Here is a 27752-nt window from a genome sequence, read left to right on the forward strand (position 1 = left end):
GTGCTTAGTAACAGCTCTGTAGCTGGTCCTCATGTCTCCATGGAGACAATCTGATAAAGAGAAATGGCTAGGAGATGATGTTTTCTTAAAGCATTCAAGTGTTTCCCAGCTGGAAGAGTTATAAAGATAAGATAAAAACAGACAGCACGTAATAGAAGCACAGACTGTACCATGCCTCTTACCATGGATAACCTTTCATCTGATGTTGTTAATCTATTTTCCATTCATCACTGATGGGTTCGGTTCCGAGCTCCTCGGAACCATGTCTGCCTAATACCAAGCTTGCATACACCAAAAACTCTCGAGATAAGCTGCTACCCACAATGCCCTTCTCCCTGTTACCTCAGATCTTGTTTGCCACGTAGCCATATAGCAGCGTATCACTGAGCTCTCAAGCTAAGTGGTGTTTTTCTTGATATTTTCTGGATATTTGGATATATATCTCTTATTTAGTTACTCTCTAAATCTGTTTCCTTTCTGCTTCACTCATTTAGAGTTATTTGAAACTTTCATAACTATCTCTACCCGTTGGGTAATTCTTTTTACCATCGTTGGTACGCCCTCTCCTTACCCTTGTGGTATCTCTTGATACCATTGTTGGTATCTTCTTTCCTTTTTCTTTCCTTTCTAGGTGTTTACCTTTTTTGATATTCTAGTTAACTTGTGATGTGTGTTTGTGGACATGTCTGATAAAAAAGGAATCTCAGGGTTTAAGCATTGCACCTCTTGCAATGGTAAACTCCCATACAGCAACTCTCATTACTACTGCATTTATTGCCTGGGGGTTTCTCATCTCACTGTTAAACCCTCCTGTCAGATCTGTCAAAGTTTCAGTCAGCGGACACTGAATGAATGCAAGAACAAATTGATTTTGAAAGGCCTTCTTGTTTCTCCTTTCTCATAGTCCCTTTCTTTGTCAGAGGTCTCAACCCCTCCAATGAAGGACAAGAAACATCCCCACTCTGATTCCTCTTCACTGGCTGGTGATAGGGGTAAGACACCTAAACATAAGGCCCACAAAACTTCCTCTGAGCGTAGACTTGCTCCTTCAGCTCCGCCTACTGCTGTTCCGAGCTCTCACCCAAATACTACTATGACTCGAGCCATGATTATTACCAGAATCTTGAAGTTGGTCCCACTTTTGGCACCAACTCCTCCAGCTACGGCACCAACCTTGCCTTTGACTACATTGAAAGTGGTTCCGACCTCTGCCATTACTTTGGAACCGATGACATTGACTCTGAGTGCCTCTTCGGCACAAGGCCTTTTATTACTCCACTGATTCCTTTGCTGCCTGTCTCCAAATTAGAGACCACAGTGCCACTAGCTCAGACACCACAGACCTGATACACCCCCTCTTTGGATCCATTCCTGGGTCAAATGTACAGCCCCTTTTTGGATCTACCCGAGTCCCCTTCAGGACTATCCACGAGGTCCACCAGGAGTCTATCCGAACTTGATGTGGTGCACCTGTTGGATCAGCTGTTGACGGCCAGAGGGTTACCAAATGTTCCAAAGATTCATCCCCCTCTGGGACTTGGGTCTGTCTCTCCTAGGACTCCGACATATACTCCTCCTTTGGACCTGTTGGTTTCAAAGCCCATTGCTCTGACATCTTTTGTGGAACCCTGTTCCTCAATGCCGACAGTGACTGTCACTGAGGCTTCGAGGCCATCCTTTTGGTTTTCGGTTCCGACAGAACTGTCCCTTCCTGAAACTCACTGCTGGGGTGGGGCGGTGTCCTCGGTCCAGGGCACGGTCGGTTCCGCCTTCGGATCTGGGTATAACACCTGCCCTGATCCTGTTTGAAGCTCCATCCCTGGGAGCGGGTCCGACGGAGCGGGGTGTGACCCCGGTTCCGAGGTTGTTCTTCTCGGTTCCGGGCTCCTACTCCTCTTTGGGCGGGCCTGCTTTTCAGGTGATGGAGAGGGTACTTGCTTCGGGAAGCACTCTGATGTCAGAACTTCATCCTGCTCCCTCTGAGCTACAGCTACCATGAGCCACCTCCCCGGGACACTGGGAGGAGAAACCTCAGGAAACCCCAGTTCGGGGCACCCATCCTTCAGAGTCTTCCTCAGATATTCCCACTGAGGAACCTCCTCAGAAGAAAGCATGCAAGAGGTAGCACATAGACTCTCCTGAAGAGTCTTTGACAGAAGACACGGACTACGATGATGGGGAGGGGTCCCCACGGTCACCCCCGGATGATGTCTCTTTCGGAGTCATCCTGGAAATATTAAAACAGAGGGGTGTCTGGAAGTCCTCCAACCTTTCCTCAGAGGAATCCATGTTCCTGCAGGCTTTTCACTCCTGGCCTTCTACCTCTTGGGTGACCCCACCTGCCGACGAGTTAATCCAGCCCATTGTGCAGCGTGCTTGGCAGAACCCTGATTCTGTTGAAGCCATTCCCCAGAGACCTGATAAGATTCTTCCTCCCTGGGAAGAACATCCACACTGGTCCAGAGGTTTGCCAGTTGACGCTATGGCGGTGGCCGCGGCGGCCACTAAAAAGGATCTAATGGAAGAAAGTCCTACTGTTCACTCACCCAACAAGGAGTCTCGGGCTGTGGACAGGTTGGGGAAACGAGTCTTTGCTTCAGCAACCTTTGCTGTCAGGTCCCTGAACTACTTGGCAGACTTCATGAGGCTCCAAAGAGATCTGATTAGCAAACTTTCTGGATCCCTCACAGGTCAAGTTTCTGACCAGGCACGGGACAAGGTTGCCTCTCAACTTACCACCCTTGAATCTATTTCAATTCGTCCATGAGGCTGTTCTCCCACGCAACCGAAGGGTCGGCCAGAGCTGCGGGTGCAGGCATAGTCATGAGGCGTAATGCCTGGATGCGCATTTGTGACCTCGCGGACTCCTTCAAGTCCTCCTTTTTGAACGCACCTATTGAACCATCTTCCTTATTTGGTTCTAAAGTGAAGGACACACTACCCAGGTGCAAGCAAGATGGATAGACTCTGTCTGCCATTGGCCTACGTTTTTCCAAGCCTCAACGTTCTTTTTCCAGGAACCAGAGGAGTGGGAAAATCTGGCACAAGAAATCACGAGGTCCTTTCCGTAACACACGTGGCGAGGATTCCCACAGAGGCAGTGGAGGTTTCAATGGTGGAAGATGCCCCTTTAGAGGCAGAGGGGGTCCCCGAAACCAAGACTCCAAGGATTCCTTCTCTGGGCGGTCTTATCAACGTTCCTGAAGTGTTGCCCAATTGCTTTCCTCTGGAAGCAGTCGGGGCTCATTTTTCTCTGCACCAAACTGCCTGGCGCTCTATTACAAATGATCAATGGGTGCAGAGAATAATCTCCAAAGGCTACTACATCCCTCTAACCTCCCATCCAAAACCTGCAAAAAACCTTCCCGATGTTCCACCCAATCAAAGGGAAGAAGCGGCTTCAGAGATAAGAAAGCTGTGTCAAAAAAGAGTCATCCAACCAGTCCCTCCAGACCAATGTGGATCCGGGTTTTACTCAACATTCTTTTTAGTGCCAAAAAAGACCAGGGACTGGAGACTCATTCTGGATCTCAGCCATTTAAACAAATCAGTTATACAAACCAAGTTCCACATGGTCACTATTCAATCCATTCTCCCATTTTTAAGGGAGAATGTTTGGATGTGCTCAGTAGACCTCCGGGATGCATATCACCACATCAAAATGGACAAACACTCCAGGAGTTTCCTTCGCTTCTGGCTAGGAGCCAATCATTACCAGTTCTGAGCTCTGCCATTCGGTCTCTCGACGGCCCCCAGAGTGTTCACGAAATGTCTAGCAGTGATGACAGCTCATCTGAGACTTCAAGGATTCCATGTTTAGACGATTGGCTCCTCTACGCCCCCACCAAGCATCTTCTGACTATGGTTCTCTGATACACCCTTTCACTAGTGGAGTCCCTGGGCATCACTGTACACTGGGAGAAATCCAACTTAGAACCTACCCAACAGCTGGAATTTATAGGGGCAGTTTTCGATACTTGATCCTGCCTGGTATCTCTTTCAGCTCACAGGCTTCAGAGGTTAAGATTGCAAGTACGTGTGATACTCTGTCAAAAGAAGGTGTCAGCAAGGGAAGTTCTCCAGGCTCTGGGTCCATGGCTGCAGCCATTCCGATAGTTCCTCTGGCAATGTTACACATGTGACTGTTACAATGGCTCCTATTGTCCCAGTGGTTTGCAAATCTTCACCCCCTAAACTCGCAGGTGCTCATAACCAATACTTGCAAGCAAGATTTCCTCCGGTAGATGAGGCCAGATGCAGAACTTTGGTGTTGCCCCTTTCAGATCCCTCAACCCAATGCCACTGTGACCACGGACGCTTCCCTGATAGGGTGGGGGGCCATTTTCCGGGAAAGACAGTCCAAGGTATGTGGTCGAACTTAGAGGCCAACCTGCATATCAGTGTTCTGGAGTTAAGAGCGGTGCATTTTGCATTGTAGGCATTACATCCACTTCTTCCCCCTGGAAAAATTGCAATTCAGTCAGACAATATGTCAGTAGTCTGGTACATCAACAAACAAGGAGGAGCCAAATCCTACCCCCTGTGTCGAGAGGCCATGAGAATTTGGCACTGGGCAGTAACTTCCGACCGCTTTCTTATAGCAATGCACATCTCAGGGAGTTCCACTGTGATTGCGGACAGGTTGAGCAGATGCATTTTCCTTCCATATGAGTGGTCTCTCAATCCCAAAATGATGACAGAAATTTTCAGCTGATGGGGCTAGTCCTGCTGCATCTTCTTCGCCTCCCCTTTGAATAACAAATGCAGCAGCTACTTTGCCCTCTTTCCCCCAGAGGGGAAGTCCCCGAGAGATGCTCTGACTCACAATTGGCCCACGGGTCTCCTTTACGCCTATCCTCCATTTCCCTTGATATCTCTATTCTTAAAGAAAGCCACTCAGTTGAGATGCAAGGTGATCCTCATTGCCCCATTCTGGCCTCGTCAAGTGTGGTTCCCCTTCCTCCGGCCTCATCTGTTACAGCCTCCATGGATCCTGGACACTCGTCCAGACATAATTTCTCACCCCCAAGGGTTGGTTCACCCAAATCTGTCCACTGACGGCTTGGTTTCTCCACTTCCGTTAGTCGCCAGGCAGGAAGCCCTTTCCTTATCTATTTGCGATATTATTCTGGCCTCCCATAAACCATCCAGCAGAAAACTTTATAGAGATAAATGGAAAAGGTTTTCTCTATGGTCTAAAGAATGGATGCTAGATTACTTCACAGCCCCGGTCTCTGTCATCCTTCAATAACTTTCTGAATTCTTTGAAAATGGAGCATCAGCCTCTACCATACGAGTCCATTTAGCAGCAATTTCCAATTTTCATAACGGATTACAGGGCACTCCAATTATGTCCATTCGCCTATGCAAAACCTTCTCAAAGGAGTGTTTCACAGCAGACCTCCAATTAGGCGTCCCTTAGAGATGTGGAATCTGTCCCTAGTACTGCAGTCTCTCTCTCAACCCCCTTTTGAGCCTGCTGCAAAATGTGATCTCAAATTTCTCTCATGGAAATCTCTCGTTTTGGTAGCAGTCACTTCAGCTAGACGGATCTCAGAATTACAGGCCTTATGCATCAAGAGACCATACCAAATATTTCATAAAGACAGAGTATCTCTATGTACTAATCCATCTTTTCTCCCCAAAGTGGTTTCTGATTTTTCTGTGAACCAATTCATTGAGCTTCCAGTATTTTTCCCGAACTATTCCAGTAAAGGAGAATACTGCCTACACTCCTTGGATGTGCATAGGCAACTACATTTTTACCTAGACAGGACTAAATCTATCTGCAAGACAGACCAACTTTTCATTTCCTTCTCTGATCCAAGAATGGGATATGCTGTTTCAAAAGTCACTTTTATCAAAGTGGCTCAGAGATTGTATTTCCTTTTCGTAGTCACGTACAAATGAGCCTAGACCTCACAATATCAAAGCACATTTATTTAGAGCTATAGCCATCTCTGTAGCTTTTCACTCCAGAGCCTCTATGGATGACATTTGCGCAGCAGCCATTTGGGCTAAACCACACACTTTCATCAAACATTACAAGTTGGATATGGTCTCCAGGGGAAGAGCGGCCTTCGGCTCAATGGTGCTCAGGAATGTTCTTCCATAAGGGCCACCCAGTTTGCTCAGGTAGCTTAGGATTCTGTCCCATCAGCGATGAATGGAAAGAAGATTAACAACATCAGATAAAGAAGTTATGGCTTACCATAACGTTCCAGCTGTGTTGATCTTCTTCCATTCATCACATCCCTCCTTCCGTCCCCCACCAAATGCTCCTGGTGGATCTCATGGGTCCTTGTGGGGTGTCAGGGTTTTTGCGCAGAAATGGCCTCTGCTTTAATTTTGTATGTCTTATGCAAACTCAATGTGAGGTAACAGGGAGAAGGGAATTGTGAGTACCAGATTAGCTTGAGAGTTTTTGGTGTACGTGGGCTTGGTATTAGGCTGACATGGTTCTGAGGGGCTCAGAACTGAACCATCAGTGATGAATTGAAGAAGATCAACAACACAGATGGAACATTATGGTAAGACATAAATTCTTTTTTTAGGTTAACCCAGGTTTGAGAGTGTGGCTGTCAGTTTGTGACACTTGTTCCTATTAGGAGGGTGAAACTTCAATATTTGAAGATGTGCATAGTTTTGTGTGTTAGTATTAAGGTAGTAGGTTTTAGGGGGTATTGAGGGAGTGTTTTTAGGGTTTTCAATAAAACAACAAGTTTTATAAGATATGACATAGGCTCAAATAGTTATGACAAGAAACAACTGTATAAAAGCCTGACCTGCCTAGCAATGTGTTCATGTAACACAAAAGTTGGAACTAGACACTTAACAAAAAAGCTGTTACACATAAAAGGTGGGAATAACAACTTTTTAACACAGTGATGCTTTCTGTAATGTCTTGAAATGTCAATGGTCTCACAGATAAGTACAAAAAAGAAAGAGCAGTGAACTATAGTAAAAAATGTAGAGTACAAATAGCTATGGTACAGGAGACACACTTGGAAAGAAATGAATATGTAAATTCAGTAAACAAGTTTTCAGGATGGTTATTCAGCAGAATACTTGGGACAGAAAAAAAGGCGGAGTACTTATATTAATTGCAAGAGGAGCTCCAACAGTGATAGACGATGATAGAAAAAGATAATGGTGCATTTGTAGTACTAAGGGGCTACTGGTAGAGGAGGAGGATTACATTTCACCAAAAACTGTTGTAATGGAGGGCAAGAAAATTCTGGGAAAAATAATCAGCATTCAGAAAAGAATATTACTCGTAGGTGGGGACTGGAATTTGGTTTGCAGCATTAAGATGTGTCTGGGGGGTCCAGAAGGGAAAATATAACAAAGGACGGTAGATTTTTAAAGAAATTATGAAAATATTTGGCATGGAAGATGTGAATTCAGTATTAGGAATTTGAAATGAACTTGCATATTATTCACCAAAATACAAAAATTGGACTAGGCTAGACAGAATTTACACTTGACAAGAACATGTGCACTTAATTGAAAGTTTTGATACTCACACAATAACTGTTTCAGATCATACACCAATAATAACTAAAATAAAAACACAGGATAATAAAATAAAAATGAGACACTGGTGCTTTCCCACCTATATGTTGAAAATAGAGCATTTTAAGTAATGGGGTGTGGAAATTATTCAGGAGCTATTAGAGAAGATAGAAATTTCTTCTGAAAATGTAGCTAGCGAATGTGATAAAATTAAAGTGAAGTTTAAAAATAGGGTGGAAATAAAGGGAGATATGTTTAAAAAGTAACAAGAATTATCTAGAGGGACTGACAAGTGTTAAAGTATTGCAGACGAATAGGGGGAATCTCGCAGAATAAGAAGAGGAAAAACTGCAGAATGCTAAACAGAAAATAAGAAATTATCTCATTAATATGCATGGGTTTATAAAGATTGCTGTTAAGCAACTGGTTTTTGATAACTCTAAAGCACAAAATTTTTTAGCACAGTAACTGATGCAACAGAAAGTAGAAAGTGTTGTCGCCAAGCTTAGGTAGCCTGTAACAAGGAAGAAAACAAGAGATCCCGTAGAAGTATTAGAAATATTTTGGAAATTCTATGAAAGACTGTATAAAGCAGAGAAATATGGAAATCAAGAAAAGGTACAAATGGAAATGTTTATGGAAGAATTAAGTATGCCAAGGTTACAGATTGATGGGGCTGAATTACTAACACTTAGGATAGGAGGAGATGAGTTCTCCGGTTCAATCCTCGGCTGGAGTGCCTTCTGTGTGGAGTCTGCATGTCCTCCCTGTGTCGTGTGGGTTTCCTCCTGGTGCTCTGAATGTCATTTTTATATGGTCTCTTTAAATCTTGGATCATTTGAAATTGATTAATTGATTAATTAATCTGATGTATATACTATATAAGATGCAGCAACTATTTCTGTGGTTATTCCTTTGAAGGCACTTAGCCGAGGTACCGGAAGAATAAAGTGTTGCAGCATCCCAGATCCTGTGGTTGGTTTATCATTGCGTTGGATGGTTTTTTATACTTGCTCTGGTTTCCTCCCACATCCCAAAGACATGCTGTAGGTGGATTGGACACTCTAAATTGGCCCTAGGCATGAGTATGTGTGTGTGTGTGCCTTCTATGGAAGGTTGGGTGCCGGGCTGGCAACTCAACACCATAAAAAAAAAAATTCCACTGCCAATCATGTGCGGACAGGTGATCTGCTGTGGCGACCCCTAACCGGGAAAAGCTGAAAGAATAAGAAGGAGGATAGGAGGAGATGAGCTAGAAATATGCATAACCAATCCACAGGAAAGTCCCCAGGAATAGATGGTATTCCTGTGGAAGTTTGGAAGCTAAGAGAGAAAAAAGCTGATACATATCTGGAAAGTTTTGTTGAATAGTATTTTGAGAGGAGGAGAAGTACCAGCATCCTGGAAGAAAGCGGTGGTAGCTCTAATACCTAAAGAGGGTAAAGACCCATCAGATCAGCTTCATAAAGGCCCATTTTAATACTAAACCATGATTATTGACTTTCTGGATATCCGGCTGATTTCATATGAGGATGGTGGCATTAACACTGAGTTGTACAGAAAGGAGTGCTGGAGGAATATGTTTTTACATCGCTCCAGCATGCACCCAGTGCATATTTACCATTCAGTTATGAAGACTCAGTTCATACGGTCTTCTAGACTCCATCCTGATGGAGCTAAGTTCAAGAATGTAGCTGCTCTAGAGAAAGCTTTGTTGCGAGGGGTTAATCCTTCAGTGAGGTGTGTGAGCACATGAACAGGGGTTTCTCCATTGTTCAACAGATGGGGCTCTGTATTTTTCAAGGGAAGTTGGACAGGGATTTCAGGGGGCCTGTACACGTACAAGGAGTGCTAATAGTGTGACACGAATGACCCTGACCTGCACCAACAATGTGTGTAAGATCTGTGATGTTATTACTAAGAACTCGTCCGTCTTGCAACTGGATGACCTTATTAAAGGGATTGTTGGCAGAAAACCTAGCTTTAGCTTCCAAAATGCTAAGTCCCTGAAAAGGCAGCTATGTTACAGACCTCCTATAGACAGCTGTGATTCTTTCCCAGGTTTGATAAGTTTGGGACTTTCCCTTGTTGGTCCTGCAAAGCCTGTATTTACATCAATAGAACTGACTTTCTGTCAACCCCAGACTGGCTCTGTTTACAGATTTACACTGAGAGCTGATTGCAAAACTCAGAATTTAGTGCATCTTGCTACTTGCAGCAATATGCTGTTTAAAGATGGAATACTGAAGTATCTTAGCGATATTAGGTTGAAAAATGCAACTAATGCTGTTGCTAAGCACATCATGGATTGCCCAGGACATTGCTTTAAATGTTTGGCTGTATGACTGTTACTTAAGGACAAAAGTGTGTGTGTGTGTGTGTGTGTGTGTGTGTGTGTGTGGGGCGGGGTGACATCATGCATAGCACAGAGATGGCTGCGATGAGATGGCTAGTGAAGTTACAAGTTGATAGACTACCCGGCTTGAATGAGGTTGACCCTTTAAAGCTGGCATTGAGAGCACATAAATTGCTTCATTAATTACCCTATTAAGTACTTCTGTTGTAAGGCTAGTATACAGCTCAGCAAGCTCCTGCCTGGTGCCCTGCAGAGTTCTGCAGCAGCAGAGAGACAAAAGAGAGACTTTGGAGTGATTAAGTATCATTTTTCTGCATTTTCTTGCTGCCTTTAGCTAATTACACCTAAAACGCTGGTTTTCTAGAGTTTCTGTGATTTAAAAAGCTTATTTCGGCTACATATTGTACTTATTCTACTGCCTGCACTTTAACAAAGTAGTTCTTGTGTTTAAATTACCTGTTTAACTTTTGTAGGCTACACACTCAAGTGTGATAGCCATTTCTGTGTATTTAAAGTTTTTTTTTTATTGTATCTGCTTTATTTTCTGGAAAAAAAAAAAGCAAAAAAAATACTTGTTTTCCTGCCTTTCTAAGCTAGTATAGTCCAGTTCTCAGGTTAGTGCTGAATTCAGGGCTGTGTTACAAGTTTCTGTGTTTCCCCATACCTTACTTGAATAGAAGGAAGTTTCTCTGTTCACTGTGAGAGAGGGAGCTTTGAGCAGCCCCTGTCCCTGGAGGAGTGGTTTCAGCCCAGAAATTAGTAGTTTATTGGCCATTTTGAGCTAATTTCTATCTCATACATTTCCCTGCTATAAAACCCGCATTTGCAAGTTTTTTTGTGCTAGTATGCAGCTCAGCAAGCTCCTGCCTGGTGCCCTCCAGAGTTCTACAGCAGCACAGAGACAAAAGAGATTTTGGAATGATTAAGTATCATTTTTTGCATTTTCTTGCTGCCTTTAGCTAATTCCACCTAAAACACTGATTTTCTAGAGTTTCTGTGACTTAAAAAGCTTGTTTCAGCTACACATTGTACTTATTTTACTGCCTGCACTTTAACAAAGTCGTTTTTGTGTTTAATTTACCTGTTTAACTGTTGTAGGCTATACACTCAAGTGTGATAGCCATTTATGTGCATTTAAAGTGTTTTTTTGTTATTGTATCTGCTTCATTTTCTGAAAAAAAAAAAAAATAATTGATGTTAAGTTGTCAATCTCGCCTTCATTCTTGCTTGATGGGTTCGGAGCCGATCCTCGGCTCCGACTCGGCACTTGCTTTAGCTCGAGAACTCCTTTTACCAGCTCGAGGCAGCCCCATATCCCATGATGCAAGGCGGTAAGTACCCAGATCTCGTTTGCCGCTTCGCTTGGGAGGTCTTCTTTTTACCAGCTCCTGGTAAGTTGTTTCACTTTGTGATTTTCAAGCCCCTTTTCAGTCAAAAACTAAATTTTTCATAGTTTAAATTTAATTTCTATCCCTTGCTGACAGAAATTCCCTGTCTGTTTTAATTTTTTCTTACCCCTGTTAGGGTGTGTGTGTTGGTGTTTTTTATACAATACCTTTTGGTATTTTGTGTAATTTAATTTATTTTGACTGGTGTGTGTGTGTATTGTGTGTCGGCACCATGTCAAAGGAGAGGGTTTCAGGTTTTAAGAAGTGTGACTCGTGCTGTCAGAAAATGTCTCTGACAGACGGTCACACTTCTTGCCTGTATTGTCTGGGCCCTCTTCACCTGCAGGACTCCTGTGCTATTTGTCACTCCTTCAGCCAGAGAGTCCTGCAGGAGAGACATAACAAACTGGTTCTTAGGGGCCTTCTTAAGCCGGAGGGCTCTCCGGCTAAGTCGGCTCCACTGAAACCAGCAAGAGTTTCCAAGGCCCAGGCTTCTGTTCCTAAGCCTGCGGCCTCGGCTCCGACTCGTATTGAGTCGAGATCGGCTCCGGCTGGAGCCGATTCTGGCTTGACTAAGCCTTCGGCACCGATGGCTATCGGTGCGAAACTGTATTGTCCGCCGATGTCGGCTCCGATCGGCTCCGACACCCATGTGGCACAGGCATCGGTGTCGGCTCGATCGGCTCCGACACCGTTACTTTGGTGGCTGTATCGGCTCCGGCTGGAGCCGATACATCGGCGTTCTGTCGGCTCCGAGAAGTCTGCGCCGACAGGATCTGTAGCATCGGCTCGATGGCTCGTTCCAGGAAGAGGTCGAGGTCTCCTTCCTTGGAGCCGATACTTTCGGCTCGGCTTCACCTCTTCTATCGGAACGGAGCCATCGGAGCCGATCTTCAAGGTCATCCAGGTTGTCAGACCATGACCTAGAGAGTGGTCAGCAGATTGCTCAAGTCACAGGTACTGGCCCAAATGCTTCACAGTCCGTCTCAGCAGACGACTGTTGGTCCACACCCGGGTACAGTTCCTCCTTCAACTCTTCCCCAGAGCTTGGAGTTGGAGTCTTCGGGCATGGTTACTGCTACGGCTGGAGGACGGATACCCCCTTCTGTTCCTTCAGCCTCTACTCTTATCTCCTCTTCCTTAGAGGGATTCAGTGGTCGGGCTTCCATGGTCTCCTCCGAGGGGGTGAGTGGCATCGGACCCTTGTCCGAGCCCGCTCTTCCCCTTGGAGCCTCGGCCTTGGTGAGCTCGGCTCCGACATCTGCCTCGGATGCTTCCCTTTCGGTGGTCCCTGGAGTTCCTAGCTCATTGGAGCGGGTTCTCTCGGACCTGCCTGGGAGGAGCATTCGAGGTGATGAAGAGTGTACTGGCCACTGGTATCAGTCAGCAGTCTCTTCCCGTAGCTCCTCCCTCTATTGTACCTGTTGACATCTCTGCCACTTCTCTTGCTACAGGACCCAGAGATCCTCCGCCTCAGGTTTCCCCATTGGGAATTTCCCCCTCTTCCGAGGATTCTCCTGATGTTTCGGGAGATCCTCCTAGGAAGAGGACTTGTAAGAGGAAGCATGTAGACTCCCCCCGAGTCTGTCACGTCGGATACTGACTTTGATGAGTCAGAGGGATCCCCTAGATCCCCCTCTGAGGATGTCTCCTTTTCAGACATCCTAGAACTTCTGAAACAGAGGGGAAACTGGCCCACCAACAATCCCTCTGAGGATGAGTCAGTATACCTAGAGGCGTTTGGATCTCGGCCCTCCACCTCCTGGGTGTCTCCGCCTTTCGACCCCCTTATGCAGGTTATTGCACGAAAGGCGTGGGCAGCTCCTGACTCTGTAGAGCCAGTCCCTAGGAGGCCTTCTAAATTTATCACTGCCCCTAGTGACAAACAATTCCTTACCAAGGGTGTCCCCGCTGATGCCATGGTGGTGGCTGCGGCCACCAAAAGGAACTTGCAGATCCTTCCGTGCCCGTGCATCCTCCTAATAAAGACTGTAGGACCATGGATAGGTGCGGTAGGCGGATGTTTTCCTCAGCGACCTTTGCTATGCGCCGCTGAATTACCTATGTCACTTCACCAGACTCCAAAGAGATATCCTCAAGGAGCTGGGAGAAGTAGTTCAGGATCCTACAGCTGCAGGGGCTCAAGAAAAGATTGCTTCGCAGCTAGGAACCCTCAATTCCATTGCTAACTCCTCCATGCGGCTAATATCTTATGCTGCGGATGGGCGAGTAGAGCCATGAGGCACAGGTGTGGCTCTTAGACGCCAAGCCTGGATGCGGCTATGTGATTTTTGGATCCCTTTAAGGCGTCCTTCACAAATTCTCCCTTTGATGGGTCAGCTTTGTTTGGCCCTCAGGTGAAGGAAACCTTGACCAGGTGTGAGCAGGACGGCAAGACTCTTTCTGCTGTTGGAGTCCGTTTTCCACCCCTTCTAGGCCTTATCCAAAAGGACAGAAGGGTGGGAAGATGTGGTTCCGTAAATCCCAAGGAGTCACGCCGATTCACGTGGTCAGTTTACCCCTAGAGGCAGAGGGGTAACAACAACAGGCCGCTCTAGAGGCAGAGGGGGTCCGAAGAACCAGGGAAACAGAGAGCCTCTCTCTGATAAGCCCTTTCAGCATCCCTGAGGTGTTGCCCGGCTGTCCCTCCTTGGAGGCAGTCGGGGGAAGATTATCACTGTACCCAGAAGCCTGGCATTCCCTCACTCAAGACAGATGGGTACAGTCGATCATATCCAAGGGTTACATAATTCCTTTCGAGGAAAGTCCCTTCCCCTCAAGTTCCCTTCCAGATGTACCACCCAGTCTAAGGGACATTGCAGAGTTAGAAATCGCAAAACTACTGCAAAAAAGAGCCATTCAGCCAGTTACAATAGACCATTCAGAGCCGGAATCTACTCAAGGTTCTTTTGGTCCCCAAAAAGACGGGAGACTGGAGACCAATATTGGATCTCAGCAGACTCAACAAGTCTGTCAGGAAGACAAGATTCCGAATGGTCACTCTTCAGTCAATTCTGCCCTTCTTACAGAAGGACAACTGGATGTGCTCAATAGATCTTCAGGATGCGTACTATCACATCAAAATTCACAGGCGCTCCAGGAGATTTCTCCGCTTCGGCTGGGGTCCAGTCCCTTCCCATTCAGAGCCCTGCCCTTTGGTCACACTACAGCACCAGAGTGTTCACCAAATGCATGGCAGTGGTCACGGCTCACCTGAGACGTCAAGGATTCCAGGTGTTTCCGTATCTCGACGACTGGCTCCTGTCAGCCACCACCAGGCATCAGCTTATACAAGCCAGGGATTACACAATAGACCTTTGTTCTCATTTGGGCATCTCAATCAACTTGAAAAGTCATCCTTATCGCCCTGCCAGTCTATTACCTTCATAGGCAAACTTAAACACTGTTCGGATGTCAGCTACCCTTACAGAACAAAGAGTTTCAGACATTCAGACTCATGTCAGGATCATTCTGGCCAGCAAGAAAGTACAGGCCAGAATGGTTCTAAAAGTATTAGGTCTCATGGCTGCGGCCATTACTCTTCTTCCCTGGCTCGATTCTACATGCGCCTCCTTCAGTGGATGCTGTTCACACAGTGGTCATACCAGCAACTCCCAATGCGTCACCAGATTCTGGTGACACAAACATGCAAAGAACATCTTGCTTGGTGGATCACATCGTCTCAGCTTCACCAAGGCAGGTGCTTTGTACCTCCGTCCCCGATAGCCACTGTCACCACGGATGCCTCCCTGATCGGGTGGGGGGGTCATTATCAGGGCAGGATGGTTCATGGGACGTGGCAACCGTTCGAGTACCATCTGCACATAAATGTCCTGGAGATGAGAGCAGTGCTTTTAACGTTGCAAGCCCTCAACAACAAACAGGGCGGAACCAAGTCCTACCCCTTGTGTCGAGAAGCGCTCAGACTTTGGCAATGGGCGATCTCCTCTCATCGGTTTCTGGTAGCAACGCATATCCCTGGGAAAACCAACATTATAGTGGACAGATTGAGCAGAGCTATCCTCATGCCTCACGAGTGGTCTCTCAAACAATCCATAGCGGAAGAGATTTTTCTGGAATGGGGTCGTCCATGTTGCGATCTTTTTGCTACTCCCCAAAACAGCAAATGTCCAGACTTCTTCAGCCTCTTCCCTCTATCAGGCCATCCCCCCAGAGACGCTCTGACCCAGGATTGGCCCCAGGGACTTCTTTATGCCTTCCCTCCATTTCCTCTGATCCCTCAGGTAATCCAGAAAGCTACCGTTTTGAGAGCCAAATTGATTCTCATTGCCCCTTACTGGCCTCGACAAGTTTGGTTCCCGTTCCTCCATCATCATCTTTTGGTGCAGCCGTGGCATCTGGACCCAGTGCCAGATCTACTGATTCACCAATCCGGTCAGCTGCACCGGTCAATCCCTTCTCTCAACCTCACAGCATGGTTGCTCCACTTCCTTCCTTAGCCAGGCTTCCTTTGATCTCTAACCCAGTTAGAGACATCATAGTAGCTTCACTAAAATCCTCTACCAGGAGGATTTACACAAGCAAATGGAACGTTTCTCTTATTGGGCCAAGGCCCAAAATATTGATCCTTTTACTGCCCCTGTTCAGGCAGTTCTGGACTTCTTAGCAGAGATTTTTCATGCAGGCTCCTCTTCTTCCACAGTCAGAGTTCAATTGGCTGCTATTTCCAATTTTCATGTCGGGATAGCAGATCATAATATTATGTCCCATAGGCTCTGCAGGGCCTTCTTGAAAGGAATTTTCCTACTAAAGCCTCCAATCAGGAATCCTCCTCCTCAGTGGGATCTAAATTTAGTGCTGACATCCTTGATTCTTCCCCTTCGAGCCAGCTGTTTCTTGTTCCCTGAAATATCTTTCTTGGAAAACTTTATTCCTAGTGGCTATTACATCTGCCAGGAGGGTGTCTGAACTTCATGCTCTTTCGGTTCGACCCCATTTGATTTTTCACAAAGACAGAGTATCTTTGAGAACTAATCCGTCCTTTTTACCTAAGGTCGCTTCAAAGAACAATCTGAATCAATCCATTGATCTCCTGTATTTTTCCAAACTATTCAGATAGAGCTGAACAAAAGCTACATTATCTTGACGTCCACCGTCAACTTAGATATTATTTGGACAAAACAAAAAATTTAGAAAATCTGATCAACTTTTTGTTTCCTATGCGGATAATAAGAAAGGCCTTCCTGTTTCTAAAGTGACTTTGTCCAGATGGCTTTCTTCGGTCATCACTGAAATTCATACGCTCAGGGGTAAACAGCTGTGCTCAAAACCTAAAGCACATTCAACTAGGAGTTTAGCCACTTCTACAGCTTTTCAAGCTAGACTTCCTTTGGACACTATTTGTGCAGCGCCACTTGGGCCACTCCTCACACTTTTGTTTCCCATTACAAATTGGACTTGGCCTCCAGGGACAGAGCCAGTTTTGGCTCTACAGTCCTCAAGAGTTTGTTCCATTGAGCCACCCAGGATAGAGGTGCTAGGGACGCGGTCCCATCAAGCAAGAATGAAGGCGAGATTGACAACTTAACATTAAGAAGTTATGTACATACCATAACGTTCCATGTTAGTTGTCTTCTCGCCTTCTTTCTTGCGACCCTCCCTCCTTCCCCCTGGCCTGGACAGACCTTGTATAAGAAACTATTATGCTAAAGACCATTCAGACCTGGTCCTTTTCCATCTGTAAGTTTCTTCTTCCTTTGGGAAGTATTTTATGCTTGGTGTTATTGCCCTTTGTCAACAAACGAGATCTGGGTACTTACCGCCTTGCATCATGGGATATGGGGCTGCCTCGAGCTGGTAAAAGGAGTTCTCGAGCTAAAGCAAGTGCCGAGTCGGAGCCGAGGATCGGCTCCGAACCCATCAAGCAAGAAAGAAGGCGAGAGAAGACAACTAACATGGAACGTTATGGTATGTACATAACTTCTTATTTTCCCACCTTCCTAAGCTAGTATAGTCCAGTTTTCAGGTTAGTTATGAATTCATGGCTGTGTTACAAGTTTCTGTGTTTGCCCATACTTTATTTGGATAGAAGGAAGTTTCTCTGTTCACTGCGAGAGAGGAAGCTTTGAGCAGCCTATCTGTCCCTGGAGGAGTGGTTTCAGCCCAGGAATTAGTAGTTTATTGGCCATTTTGAGCTAATTTCTCTCTTTCATTTCCCTGCTATAAAACCCGCATTTGCAAGGTTTTCGTGCTAATATACAGCTCAGCAAGCTCCTGTCTGGTACTCTGCAGAGTTCTGCAGCAGCAGAGAGACAAAATAAAGGCTTTGGAGTGATTAAGTATAATTTTTCTGCATTTTCTTGCTGCCTTTAGCTAATTCCGCCAAAAACGCTGATTTTTCGGGTTTCTGTGATTTAAAAAGGTTGTTTCAGCTACATATTCTACTTATTTTACTGCCTGCACTTTAACAAAGTTGTTTTTGTGTTTAAATTACCTGTTTAAATATTGTAGGCTACACCCTCAAGTGTGATAGCCATTTCTGTGCATTTAAAGTGTTTTTTTTTATTGTATCTGCTTTATTTTCTGAAAAAAAACAAAAAAATGTACTTGTTTTCCTGCCTTTCTAAGCTAGTATAGTCCAGTTTTCAGGTTAATGTTGAATTCAGGGCTGTATTACAAGTTTCTGTGTTTGCCCATACTTTACTTGGATAGAAGGAAGTTTCTCTGTTCACTGTGAGAAAGGGAGCTTTGCGCAGCCTATCTGCCCCTGGAGGAGTGGTTTCAGCCCAGAAATTAGTAGTTTATTGGCCATTTTGGGCTAGTTTCTATCTCTTTCATTTCCCTGCTATAAAACCCGCATTTGCAAGGTTTTTGTGCTAGTATACAGCTCAGCAAGCTCCTGCCTGGTGCCCCGCAGAGTTCTCCAGCAGCAGAAAGGCAAAAGAGAGTCTTTGGAGTGATTAAGTATAATTTTTCTGCATTTTCTTGCTGCCTTTAGCTAATTCTGCCTAAAACGCTGATTTTCTAGAGTTTCTGTGATTTAAAAAGCTTGTTTCAGCTACATATTGTACTTATTTTACTGCCTGCACATTAACAAAGTAGTTTTTGTGTATAAATTACCTGTTTAACTGTTGTAGACTACACTCTCAAGTGTGATAGCCATTTCTGTGCATTTAAAGTGTTTTTTTGATTGTATTTGCTTTATTTTTTGAAAAAAAAACAAAAAAGCAAAAAAAAAAAATGACTTGTTTTCCCACCTTTCTAAGCTAGTATAGTCCAGTTTTCAGGTTAGTGCTGAATTCAGGGCTGTGTTAAAAGTTTCTGTGTTTGCCCATACCTTACTTGGATAGAAGGAAATTTCTCTGTTCACTGTAAGAGAGGGAGATTTGAGCAGCCTATCTGTCCCTGGAGGAGTGGTTTCAGCCCATAAATTAGTAGTTTCTTGGTCATTTTGGGCTAATTTCTATCTCTTTCATTTTCCTGCTATAAAACCTGCATTTCCGCGTTTTGAGTGCCGGGCAGCGCCGGTTAGCTAGAGTATAACTATTCCTGGCTCCACAAAGTCTGCTGTTCAATTTTTCCCTTTGAACTAGACAAACTTTCAACTTAAGCACACAAAAAACATTCACTTCTCACCCTGGCACTTGCTCAAAACTCATAGCAAGCACTAATAAACATTAGCTCTAGATCCCCCTGTACTGTAGAGAAGGACAAGGCTCTCTGTTTGACCTTACCAGCCAATCAGTAAAACAGTTCACTGTACCTATCCAGGCATGTCCAAAGGGCAGTTTCAGGTGTACTCTCTGAGCCAACTGGTGAATCTGGGCATTTTGAGGCAATGTTGCAATTTCCTCATGTACACAGACAACCCTCTCCTCCTTCCACCAAACACTAATACATGCAAGAGATGCAATTATGCAGCCAAACTGGAGGCTAAGCTCTCTCAACCCAAGACTGGACCAGGCAGTCAAGAGGAGAAGGCAATTACTTGCATCACACCACCAGTCTCACATAGACCTGTGAAACCAGCACCGGCAAAAAACACACATAACTGCACAAAAACATACTCGGAGGCTCTAAATAAAAAAATTGCAAAAACAACAGAGACCTCCAAAGTAGACATCCAAGCAACTTCCACCCCCCCCCCCAACACAAACCATGAAACACACACTTCACAAAACCAGTGTGCCACACAATCACAGCCCTTAAGGCAAAATAACATACCCAACACACTAGTAATAGGTGACTCTATAGTCAGGCACACTGATGTCCCACTCACTAGGCTAAACAAGGAGACGGTTACGGCTAGATGCTTGTCGGGTGCCAGGATCCGCCACATAACAAGCACTCAGGTCACTCCAGAACAAGTACAAATATGACTCTGTCATTGTCCATGTTGGTGTGGATGACCTGAGCCTTAATTCCCTGGACTACATGAAAAGAGACATGGAGGAGCTCTCTGATCACGTAGCCCAGGCCGGTATGACCCTGACCCCAAGTAGCATCCTGCCCTCACCAAGAATGATACCACGATATAGAGAAAAAATGATCAATTTCAACAATTGGCTAAGCTTCTGGTGATATTCAAAGGGGATCCAGTGTCTGTCAGCCTGGGGTGACATGCTTGGCAGGCCACGCTGCTTCGCTAGAGACGGCTTGCACCTGTCACCCTTAGGCTTTCGAATACTGGCCAAGGCTCTTGCCACCCACATAGTGCCTTTTTTGGCAAGGCTCAAAAGACAAACCCACTGCCGTAAATAGCGCAAGTAACAAAAAACTGAGGGTAATGCTACTCAGTACCACAAGTCTAAACCTCAATATGCATGCACTTGAGGCAATCCTCAGTATGGAGAAAACTGATATATGTGCAGTAACAGAAACCTGGTTTAAGGCTCCAGAGAGCCCCCCAGCACTGCCAGGTTAGTGGCACAGCACGATGCTTCAGAGATCATCCACGTGCAACTAACAACGGTAAAAACTGCTATTCAAATTATAGCCTGCTACAGATCACCCACCATGTCCCAGGACCCCCACTCTGCATTTCTGGAAACACTGGGAAACATAAAGGTCCTGCCAAACACCCTGTTATTGGATGATTTCAGTTACCCAAACATTAACTGGGAGAACTACTCAAGTACACACTCCCTTGCCCAACATTTCCTAGAATTTATAAGCTCAAATGCCCTGGATCAGCTGGTCAACACCCCCACCAGAGGTGACAACATATTGGACTTGGTCATCACCAACATGGGCAACCAGTGTTCCACAGCAGAGGTCAACCCCTCGCTGGTTAGATCTGACCATAAACTAATCACTGTGGATATCCACATTCCGCCATCATCCCTGGTCAAAGAAACCACCATGAAAAACTTTTCAAAAGCAAACTTCAAGTTACTTAAGACCGAGGTGGGAAGTTTTAAAGCCCCCATGCTAAAGGATAACGCTGTCCAAGCTGCAAAATCCTTTACTAATGCACTGTATGGGCACCTACAAGAATGCATGGATCATGCTATCCCAAACAAAACCAAGACTCATTCCTCCAAGGAAAGGAAACCAGTCTGGTGGACCCCTGCCATAAACACGCTGTACAATAGAAAGAGGAAACTAGCACAGAAAAGAGTAAAATCCCAAGAAGGGAAGACATCCCTGATCAGTATCAGCAAAATACTACGTTCCCTCATAAAATCATCCAAGGCTAGCTTCGAAAGAAGAATTGCCATGGACTCCAAAGATAACCACAAGGCATTCTTTAGCTGTGTCAAGAATCTAAGTGGCAAGTCTCAGATCTGCTCGGAGTTAATGCAGAATGGCACAAAATATACTGAACTGACCGATATAGCCAACATCCTGGCTGACAGGTTCATTGGAAACTTCACCCCCCTCTCACCCCCAAAAGGGCCCATAAGTATACCAGAAGAATGTAGTGCCCCTGAAATCACAGACACTCAGATTAAAACAGCCCTCTCCAAAGCCAAAAACAACAGCATCAGTGGGACCGGACGGTGTCCCAGGCTGCGTCCTACATGAGCTCAAAGATGAACTAACCCCTCACCTAAACACACTGTTTAAACTTTGCCTGTCCACAGGCTACATGCCCACAGAGTGGCGCACAGCAGCGGTTATTCTGCTCCACAAAGGTGGAGCCACAACGGGCCCTGGGAACTATCGCCCTATAAACCTGACTAGCTTGGCCTGCAAAGCTATGGAGTTCATCATCATGGATCTCATTAACAGAGACATTGGAAACCTCCAAACACTGGACCCTACTCAATTTGGCTTTGTTAAGGGCAGATCATGCCTCCTAAACCTGGTGAGCCTCTTTGAGACAGTTACCAAGGTTATAGACGAGGGAAAGGTGGTCCACACATCCTACCTAGACCTCGCAAAGGCCTTCAACACCATTCCCCACTCAGGTATTATAGACAAGCTCACCAGCCTGAACATAAACCCCTACGTCATGAGATGGGTTGCCAACTGGCTCATGGATAGAACCCACATGGTAAGAGTTGTGGGAGCTAGGTCTGACTCTAAACTGGTTACAAGTGGCGTTCCCCAGGGCTCAGTCCTAGGACCTAGGCAAGCACAGGAGGACTATGGCTGACCAAACTAGGGGCTATAAATGACTCTCCGGCTGAGACAGACATCCTCCGAAAGGGTCTCACTGAGACAGATACCTGGTGTCAAAACCATGGCCTCAAGCTAAATGCCAAAAAGTGCATAGTCATCCCCTTTGGAAAAAACAAAGTACCCACAAACTACCACATAGGTGGTAGCCCCCTAAATACGGAAGAGGTAATAAGGGATCTGGGGACCCAAGTAGATAGTAACCTCTCCTTTGATAATCACATTACCAAAGTGGTTAGAAAATCCTTCTGTGTGGCCCACCTAATCACAAAAGGGTTTCCATCCAGATCGAAAGAGGTTATTGGGCCCCTCTATGCATCACTCATCAGACCCATCATAGAGTACAATGCCCCATTTAGGATGTACCTTACAAGACACCTGCAACAACTGGAAAGACCACAGAAGTACCTCACTAAGAAGGTCACTGGCCTCAAGCAGATGCCCTATGCAGCTCGACTGAAGAAACTCCAGCTGTACTCGGTTGCATACCGCCTACTCAGAGGTGATCTCGGCCTGACATACAAGGCCATGTCCAACCCAGAATTGATGGACATGCTCCACCTAAAGAAAACCATATCCCCTCGAGCCACAGTCTCCAGGGATCTAAACCTCACCACAACAGTAAATAGGACGTGCTGGAGGGATAGATTACTGTCCCAGAGACTTTCCATGCTCTGGAACAAGATTCCAGTCTACATTAGGCAGAGCTCCTCGCTAACGCTCTTCAAGAGAAACCTTGATGAGTGGATGGGAAACAGTGACTCTGCTGGACAGAGGCACAGGGAACTAATCTAAGGGGGTGGCGAAAGCCAACACATTCCGGCTAGGCTTATAAATGCCTTCGGGCAGATAGCCTAGTATCTACCTATGAACCTATAAGATCCTGATTGGCTGGATTGTTAATGCTTATTATAGTCTCTTCTTTTTAGGGCTTGTCTTTGTGTTAGAGTAGTAGATCTGATGAAGGGCTGATAGCATGAAAGCGCTTATCAGTAGATCTGATGAAGCGTTGATAGCATCAAACCACTTATCTGTTCTGTTTTCTTGTTTTTTTTATTTTACTAAAAGTGGTTTTAAACTGGCCTTGGCTGTGTTGACTGTACCATTTTTCTTCCTTTAATATGTTTAAGAAGTAACAAGATTTTTTTAGAGGGACTGACAAGTGTTAAAGTATTGCAAACGGAAAAGGGGGAATCTCGCAGAACAAGAAGAGGAGCAACTGCAGAATGCTAAACAGAAAGTAAGGGATTATCTCGATAATATGCATGAGTTTATAAAGACTGCTGTTAAGCAGCTGTTTTTTTGATAATAACTGTAGAGCACAAAAACTTTTAGCACAATGACTGAAGCAACAGAAAGTAGAAAGGGTTGTCTCCAAGCTTAGGTAGCCCGTAGCAAGGAGGATAAGAGATTCTGTACAGGGATTAGAAATATTTTGAAAATTCTGTGAAAGTCTTTTATAAAGCAGAGAAATGTAGAAATCAAAAAAGGTACAAATGGAAATATTTATGGAAGAATTTAGCATGCCAAGGTTGGAGGTAGATGAGGCTGAATTACTAACACTTAGCATAGGAGGAGATGAGATAGAAATATGTATAACCAATCTACAGGAAAGTCCCAAGGAATAGATGGTATTCCTGTGGAAGTTTGGAAGCAAAGAGAGAAAAAAGCTGATAAATATCTGGAAGGTTTTGTTGAACAGTATTTTAAGAGGAGGAGAAGTACCAACATCCTGGAAGAAAGTTGTAGTAGCTGTAATACCTGAAGAGGGGACAGACCCATCAGAGCCAGCCTCATACAGACCCATTTCAATACTAAACCGTAATTATGAAGTGTTTATGTCTTTAATGGTTAAAAGAATGGGAAAAGTGATGCAAAAATTGATAGATATTGATCAGTATGGTTTTGTGGAGGGGAGGCAATATTAACAGAATATTGATGATCCAAAGGGAAGCAGAATGTAAGAAAATACCACTTGTTGGTGGATCTTCTTTCAGAGAAAGCATTTGATAGAGTAAGCTGTGACTTTATGAGCAGGGCAATGGAATCATTTGCATTCTGTGATAAAATTATAAGGTTGATTAGGAGGATGTATGAGCGATCGGAGATGAAAATTAAAGTGGGTGGGTTCCTCTCTCATAATTTCTGCTTGAGCAGAGGAACCAGGCAGATGTGTCCTCTTTCCATTTCTTATTTGCATTATATTTAGAACCATTGGCAAAGAAAATATGAGACTCAGAAATTCAAGGATATAATTGGTATGGTAGTTAAGAAAAGCTGGCTCTATTTGCAGGTGATATTATTTTATACTAAATAAAACCAGAAAAGGACATTTCAGTCTTGTGAAACATTTTGAGATAATTTCAGATCTTTTCGGGATACAAAATTAATGAAGCTAAAACAAAGGCAATACTTGTAAATTATATATCCACACACAAACTGGTTCAGCAATATCCATATTTATGGGAACATGATAACATGAAGTACTTAGGAGTATTGATTAGAAATTATTCAGGTGTGGCAGCTAAGGGTGTGGGAAGAGACTAAAGAAAAGATAATACAAAAACTGAGAAATTGGAAGCTCCATTATATGGATATGGATGGTAAGATACAAGCAATTAAAATGTTTTTCATCATCTTAGTCTTATACACAGGTCAGGCATATTTTTATCAACCAGAGGATAAGTTGTGGATAGCAATTAATAAAGAACTGAAGAATTTTATCTGGGAGGGGAACACGGCAAAAGTCAAGTGGGATAAGCTAATTCTTCCAGTAGAACAAGGTGGATTGGGATTACCTGATTTGAAGGGGTATTTCAGAGCTACACAGTTAAGGTTCATATGCATAGCACAAGCAGAAACTTATAATTCAAAGTGGAAATAGATGATGAAAGGGGAGAAGCTCAAGAAACAAGGAGAGACTTGGATTTTGGATGCAGATATTTAAGGAGAATAACAATAATCATACAGAATATTATATTCTTAAAGTAGCAAAAACTTCTAAGAATTAAGCCAACACGGAACAGGAAAAAAGAGAGTCTGCCAATAGGGATGACTGCAATTAGGGATAAAGATGATAGGCAAGCGGGGGCTAGTATTTATTGGAGAAAACTGGCAAAAGAACCAAGGTATTGGGAGTAAATAATTAGAGGGAAGGTAATAGAATAGGAAAAGATCAAGAATTTATTTGGACTGCATGTTAGAGATTGCCTTCCCTACCAAGGACTGATACCAGAGTGTAGGCAAAGAGAAAGAAATAGGGTCCTAAATGAAAGATCAGCACTGGTAGAGTTTTTAGAAGAATGTAGAACAGAAGCTGCTCTTATAAAAGGAGTAATTAGTAGAGCATATAAAATATTGCATGATAAGTATAAGAATCAATCAGAGTAGGTTAGAAATGATTGGGAAGAGTGATTGGATAAGATATTCACAAAGAAACCATGGTGGTGTATATATGTGTCTCCCAAATATGCAACAAAATCTAGAAGATGTAGGATTTTTGCTTGGAAATGTTTGCATAGAAATTTTTATATCCCAACTAGACTCCAGAGAATATTTCCTCAGGTAGACAGCAGATGTTGGAGTCATGATGTGGAAGAAAGATGTAATTGGAAGTATATTTTCTGGGAGTGTAATGAATTGGGAGACTTTAAAGATTCCCTGCAGGCTACTGTATCAGAGATACTGGGTGAGCAAACTGTTGTAGCAGGGGAAATGATTTTCTGAGCTATGATACAGATCGGAATTGTATAGGCATAGCAAGGCCTTGCTGAGTCTAACTCATTACATCTGAGTGACGTCTCCAGGTGCATCTGCAGTTAACTCCTACTGACGTCTCTAGGCGTCAAATATTGCTTGTTCATATTTGCATCAATAATTCTAAAATCATGCTATGTACAAGGTTTTAAAAGATTTCATCTTAAAAGCGAACACAATGGCAAACTCAATTGCATTAATATTTAACCTCTGTCTAGTGCAGTTAGAGATATTAACTGTTTAATATTAGTTTATATCAATATTATTTTCACATTTTTCTAAACATCTCAATAACTAACACATACAGAACTCCATAGCCTCACATGACAGCTCTCAGCTAGATGAAGAAAATGTTGCTGCTAGTATGTGTATATCAGTGGTTGCCGAGATATTGTAAGTTGTTTACAAAATATTACAAACATAATAGTCATTGTGTTTAATGTGACTTAAAAAAATCAAGTTTAAGGCCTAGAACCTAAAGAGTGCTACCACTATAAAAATAGTTTATGCTGAAGAGTTTGCCATTTATACTTATTTCATAATCCCTATGGTTCCAGATTTATGAACATTTGTTTGAAATGTGATGACATAATTTGATTCTCTCAAAAGGCTTAGGTCAAAGTGCAAATTTCCTCAGCTCCATTGGAGTGAATGAGCTAATTATGGTGACTGGCAAAAAAGCAGTTTTTAGAAAATGGAAATCAAAGTCTAAACCAACTGTACTAGAAGTAGTGAATATAGTAACAGAGAGAAAACAACTGGAATTGGGATAATTAGAAAAGGGTAGGAGCAAATTACATAGAAAAAATAGGATTTGTAGAAACAACACGTACAGGGGAAGAATGAGGTTTAAGAGAATGAGCTATATAATAATTGTCTGACAGTGACTGGGTAGATTATAAGTGATGTATAATGTTTGCAACTAAAATTATGTCAATATGTTATGTGATGTGTAATGCTAGCAACTATGATTATGTCAGTATGGTTTGTTTTCGTGTATATAAATGTATGATTGCCTATGTCATAAGTTATAGGGAGGGTGGCCTAATGGTTAAGGTGTTTGCCTTAAAAACACAAGGTGCAGGGTTGGAGTCTCACAAGGGATAATTGGCTAGGCTTACAGTGGCTCACAAGGGCAGTTAGCCTAGTACTAACCTATGATAATTTAATAAAGATGTTTCTTATTTAGTTGGACTCTCAGAATATGTTTCACAGGCAGGTATGAGCCTAGCATTGAGCAGCATTCTACTGTCTCATAGGTTGTTGTAACAGTACCAGCAACAAATGATCAACTTTAACAATTGGCTTAGCTACTGGTGTCATTACAAAGGGGTCCTGTATTTGTCAGCCTTGAAGGACATGGTTGACAGGCCACACTGCTTTGCCAGGGATGGTCTTCTCCTGGCAGCTCTACGCTTTTAGATAGTGACCAAAATATTATCCACCCCTAACAAAAAACTACACTATCTGGAAACTCTCCTCACCCTGGAGAATTCTGATATCTGTGCAGTTACTGAAACATGGTTTAAAGTCAAGGAAAGCACTCTAGCAGTTCAGGGCTGTAACGCCTTTCATACATTCTGACCACCAGCTGAACATAAAAGAGCAAGACATGAGGTGTATCTATCGATGTAAGGGATAAGCACACTTCAAGGGTGGTCAAACAGTGTTACATGCTTGAGTTACTCCATATCCAACTAACCATGGGAAAAATCCATTGCCATGTTCTTGCTAACTACAGATTCCCCACCGTAAACCAGGGAACCTATACATCATACCTGAATTTACTAGAATTACTCACCATCCAGCTCAATACCATACTCATGGGTGATTTTAACTACCCTCCATTAATTGGGAGGCATACAAAGCCACTAATGTGCAGGCTCAAAGATTTCTTGACTTTGTATATTCAAATGCCCTGGAGCTGCTAGTATGCAGTCCATCTAGGGGAACAAATATCCAAGATTTTGCTTTCAAAAATATGGGAGATTGCTGCACCCCCCCACCCCATGTGTGATGTCCTCACTGGTAAGATTGGATCACAAAGTGGTGTCCCTTGAAATGCAGGTGAAAGTAGCCCCACCACCTAACCCCAAAATCTTTAAGAACTTTTCTTAGTTAATTTCCCCATTAAGGGATGGCATAGCTAGGTT

The 27752-nt window shown here is 43.9% G+C and overlaps 1 protein-coding gene across 1 annotated transcript in view; it reads left to right on the plus strand.

Moving 5' to 3' along the window:
- SMARCC2 (SWI/SNF related, matrix associated, actin dependent regulator of chromatin subfamily c member 2) overlaps window positions 1–27752 on the plus strand; it is a 2789858-nt gene that overhangs the window by 1427722 nt on the left and 1334384 nt on the right. The window lies entirely within an intron of this gene.

Source organism: Protopterus annectens, chromosome 9.part0 (genome assembly GCF_019279795.1).
Source record: "Protopterus annectens isolate FY-2018-M chromosome 9.part0, PAN1.0, whole genome shotgun sequence".
NCBI lineage: Eukaryota > Metazoa > Chordata > Ceratodontiformes > Protopteridae > Protopterus > Protopterus annectens.